The following is a 5,427-nucleotide window of genomic DNA, read 5'->3' on the forward strand; positions in this document are numbered from 1 at the left end:
AAACAGGAAATTTATTAAAATGACCACATTATTTATATTCATGTCAACACTGCAGTTACTACTGGGCTGGTGATACCCTCGGGGACGAAACGTCCACCAGCAGTGGCATCGACCCAGTGGTGTAAATCAAAGGTACCAGGATTATAATTTAGTATGCCAGACGCACGTTTCATCTTCATAAGATATATATTTTGTAACTGTCCATAACATGTAGTGGATCAGATTTTGATACTGTTAACTTACAAGTATCAAACTCTATTCCAGTCATATTCTAGACAATCAATAGAATTAACAGAAAATGTTAAAATCACCAACACCATTTACTTTAGATGTAATACCAAAAAAATATATATATATATATTTTATATACAAATATAATGTATCTTAATGCAGAAATGAAGCTCCAATCACCGACCTTTTCTGGTACTTCTAAAAGGTTGGTTTCAGTTAATAAGATTTTTGTTTCTTTTTCAAATAGATAAGAATCTTTTTTACATGAGTCTGTGTAGTTAATGAGAATCCAGAAGCATTAATTTGCCTATCGTGATGTTTTTATTGCTTTGGTTTCTATTAAAGATCCAATCTAACTTCTACATAATCAATGTTAAAGGGTACTATGAACTTACCTCCAGGTGTAGTTATATGAAGATGTCATTATTGGGTGATAAGGAGGTGATTTTAACCATCACTAATGCTTGCCTTTTTCTATGTAAACATTGAGATCTCACAAACATGTTTAACCCCGCCGCATTTTTGCGCCTGTCCCAAGTCAGGAGCCTCTGGCCTTTGTTAGTCTTGTATTATTTTAATTTTAGTTTCTTGTGTACAATTTGGAAATTAGTATGGCGTTCATTATCACTGGACTAGTATATATTTGTTTAGGGGCCAGCTGAAGGACGCCTCCGGGTGCGGGAATTTCTCGCTACATTGAAGACCTGTTGGTGACCCTCTGCTGTTGTTTTTTATTTGGTCGGGTTGTTGTCTCTTTGACACATTTCCCATTTCCATTCTCAATTTAATTCAAATTTATGTATCGCCTCGAATTATATTGGTTAATGTGAGCTGCCTGATTATTTCTACTCAGATGCACGAACTGACGTTGATCATGGTCTAGGAAAACGGACATTTGTATGACTTCAAAAGAGGCTTTAGAATGTGTTAACATATGACAACAAATTTTGGTTACAATTGTTATAGTATAATGTCATCTGTAGACAATGGTTTATATGCTTTTTTTTTTCTTCTGTATGTCAATCGTTAAGTTTATGTTCATTCTATGTTCAATAATTGTGGATGACAGTTCATCTTATAGTTTACGATCTTTGGAATTCTTCTTTAAACTATTTCTAAAAAGAAGGGAAGGTTTCTATTAATCTTAAAAGAGGGACGAAAGATACCAAAGGGACAGTCAAACTCATAAATCTAAAACAAACTGACAACGCCATGGCTAAAAATGAAAAAGACAAACAAACAACAGCACACACGACACAACATAGAAAACTAAAGAATAAACAACACGAACCCCACCAAAAACCTAGGGGTGATCTCAGGTGCTCTGGAAGGGTAAGCAGATCCTGCTCCACATGCGGCACCCGTCGTGTTGCTTATGTGATAACAAATCCGGTAAATAGTTTAATTCGGTAGGTCACATTCATGGTTTAATAGCTTCCTTGTGATCAGCAACCCTCTATCATCTCTTTTGTCGTAAAGTTTTGTTTTCAACCGACCCTCATTGTCAATTTCTAGATGTAAGTCAAGAGACCGACTTAACTGTATCTGTAGTATCCTTTATCTCTAGCTCGATTGGATAGATGCGTTCCACATAGTCACCAAATTTTGAATTATTTAGTGAAAGAACATCATCTATATAGCGAAAAGTAAAGTTAAAGGATATTGCTAACTTCTTATTTTTTTTCCTAAGAAGTTCCTGCATGAAGTCAGCCTCATAATAATAAAGAAACAAGTCGGCAAGTAGAGGGCACAGTTTGTTCCTATTGGAATGCCGACAGTCTGTTGAAAAACACGTCCTCCGAACGTAACAAATATGCTTTTGTACGTCCGTCCAAGCTTTTGTATGTCCGTCTGTCACCAGTAGCGAATGAGTTCGTTACGGCAAACTACTGAAATTGACGAGGAAAAAAAGCACACTTCTAGTCTGATATAGTCAAATACTCTGTAAATTAGCCAGTGCCATCTTTCATTTCTATTTTTTATTTTCATTAATTTTGCTAATGAGGGGCAGATGACAAATTTCAAACAATTTTCCATTCCGAAGGATGGTGTTTCTGAATGTTAATATTGTGCGGCAATAACATCATAAGATCTGATACTGATACATGCATTTATTCTCTTGTATTACCGGATAATAAAGTATGTGATTATAGTTCTTATTCTTGGAAATTTAAATGTGGGTTTCAAACGTCCAATTTGCGATTTATTCAAATAGTGCGCCAGTAAGGAAACTGTGTACTATGACGTCAGATGCAATGTTCTGAAGAAAGACAACTCTTTTCTTCAAAACGAACGAGAACAAAACATGAAAATTCCTCATATTTTTTTTGAAAGGTCGGTGACGTACACTTTTTTTGGCTTTATTTTAAATAATGCACATGGCACTTTCCTTCTTGAAATTTTTAAGAAGAAATCACTGGTAGATATTTTTTAATACTGGAAACGTTTTTCATTTTTACGTTTTATTTTTGACGGGAATGAAATAAATCCTATTTTTTAAGATCAAAACAATATGAGTCTTAAACTTTTGAACCTGTATTTGATAGATACAAATCTACTGTTTAACGTAAACGATAACTAAGCTTGTAGGTTTGATATAAAGGAATTTTCTTAAGCGTTCAGATTGCAACCAGATATTATGTTAATATTCGTGAAAACACGAAACTGAGGTTACTATAATGACAAAACTAAGTCGGTGATCCCCAATTTTTATCATCATATTTTGTTCCTCAAATCATGAAATACCTTCACACAAAATTTAAAGAAAAAAATCATCGGTAGAAATGAATAGGCTGTTTGGTCTTTGAAGAGATAATTAGAAAAGCTGTAATAACACCCTTTTGTTATTGCAGGAATATATTTTTAGCTCACCTGGCCCAAAGGGCCAAGTGAGCTTTTCCAATCACTTTGCGTCCGTCGTCCGTCGTTAGCTTTTACAAAAATCTTCTCCTCTGAAACTACTGGGCCAAATTAAACCAAACTTGGCCACAATCATCATTGGGGTATCTAGTTTAAAAAATGTGTCCGGTGACCCGGCCAACCAACCAAGATGGCCGCCATGGCTACAAATAAAACATAGGGGTAAAATGCAGTTTTTGGCTTATAACTCAAAAACCAAAGCATTTAGAGCAAATCTGACAGGGGTAAAAATATTTCTCAGGTCAAGATCTATCTGCGCTGAAATTTTCAGATGAATTGGACCACCCGTTGTTGGGTTGCTGCCCCTAAATTGGTAATTTTATGGAAATTTTACTGTTTTTGGTTAGTATCTTGAATATTATTATAGATAGAGATAAACTGTAAACAGCAATAATGTTCAGCAAAGTAAGATTTACAAATAAGTCAACATGACCGAAATGGTCAGTTGACCCTTTTAGGAGTTATTGCCCTTTATAGTCAATTTTTAACCATTTTTCGTAAATCTTAGTAATCTTTTACAAAAATCTTCTCCTCTGAAGCTACTGGGCCAAATTAATCCACACTTAGCCACAATCATCATTGGGGTATCTAGTTTAAAAAATGTGTGGCGTGACCCTGCCAACCAACGAAGATGGCCGCCATGGCTAAAAATAAAACATAGGGGTAAAATTTAGATTTTGGCTTATAACTTTAAAACCAATGCATTTAGAGCAAATCTGACAGGGGTATAAATATTTCTCAGGTCAAGATCTATCTGCGCTGAAATTTTCAGATGAATTGGACCACCCGTTGTTGGGTTGCTGCCCCTAAATTGGTAATTTTATGGAAATTTTACTGTTTTTGGTTAGTATCTTGAATATTATTATAGATAGAGATAAACTGTAAACAGCAATAATGTTCAGCAAAGTAAGATCTACAAATAAGTCAACATGACCAAAATTGTCAGTTGACCCATTAAGGAGTTATTGCCCTTTATAGTCAATTTTTAACCATTTTTCTTAAATTTTGGTATTCTTTTAAAAAATCTTCTCCTCTGAAACTACTAGGCAAAATTTAACCAAACTTGGCCACAATCATCATTTGGGTATCTAGTTTTAAAAATGTGTGGCGTGACCCTGCCAACCAACCAAGATGGCCGCCATGGCTAAAAATAGTACATAGGGGCGAAATGTAGATTTTGGCTTATATCTCTGAAACCAAAGCATTTAGAGCAAATCTGACGGGCATAAATTGTTTATCAGGGCAAGATCTACCTGCCCCGAAATTTTCAGGCAAAACAGACAACCTGTTGTTGGGTTGCTGCCCCAGAATTAGTAATTTTAAGGAAATTTGGCAGTTTTTGGTTATTATCTTGAATATTATATTAGATAGAGATTAACTGTAAACAGCAATAACGTGCAGCAAAGTAAGATCTACAAATAAGTCAACATGACCAAAATAGTCAATTTACCCCTTAAGGAGTTATTACCCTCTATAGTCATTTCTTTAACAATTTTCATAAATTTTTGTAAATTTTTGTAAATTTTTAGTATATATTTTCCACTGTAATTACTGGGCCAAGTTCATTATAGATAGAGATAATTGTAGCAAGAAGAATGTAGTAAAAAGTAAGATCTACAAACACATCATGATCACCAAAACACAATTTTGTCATGAATCTATCTGTTTCCATAGTTTAATATGCACATAGACCAAGGTGAGCGACACAGGCTCTTGAGAGCCTCTAGTTTGTAATAACATAGGTGTACTATGCATGATTGGTAAACTATGAGCTGTTATATCTTTGCAAAGATTATTATACTTATAGAAAATTATAATATCAATAGAACTTGAGAAAAATTTAACACAATAAAAGTTGTATATTTTCTCTTTGAAACATGTAACATACATATGTTATCACAGTTTTTTGATATTTTAGCCTACAATAACAACATGTATGTTATTTTTCTCAAATAACTTATTTAAGTTAGACCCTTGACTGATAAGCAATAGGTCAATTATATCTGATTTATAAAATGAGTATGTTGTACATGTCTGTTGTGCAGGTAAATTCTGACCTTGACCTCATTTTCATGGTTCATCGGTCAATGTTAAGTTTTTGTTTTGTTTTTGTTTGTTTTTTTCGAATATGATCATGATTATAAGCAATTGTTGGGGTGGGGATTGTCCTTGTAAATATTAAAAACTGTAAATACGTAAGTGACACATCTCCATTAAATGAGTTAGTGGTCTAATGGTTAAGGCCTTTCATGTATTTGAATTTTATTCGCATACTTC

The 5,427-nt window shown here is 34.1% G+C and overlaps 1 protein-coding gene across 1 annotated transcript in view; it reads right to left on the reverse strand.

The window, feature by feature from the left end:
- Window positions 1-5,427, reverse strand: part of LOC139485553 (uncharacterized) — a 38,943-nt gene that overhangs the window by 16,767 nt on the left and 16,749 nt on the right. The window lies entirely within an intron of this gene.

The sequence above is a fragment of the Mytilus edulis genome, chromosome 8, assembly GCF_963676685.1.
Source record: "Mytilus edulis chromosome 8, xbMytEdul2.2, whole genome shotgun sequence".
NCBI lineage: Eukaryota > Metazoa > Mollusca > Bivalvia > Mytilida > Mytilidae > Mytilus > Mytilus edulis.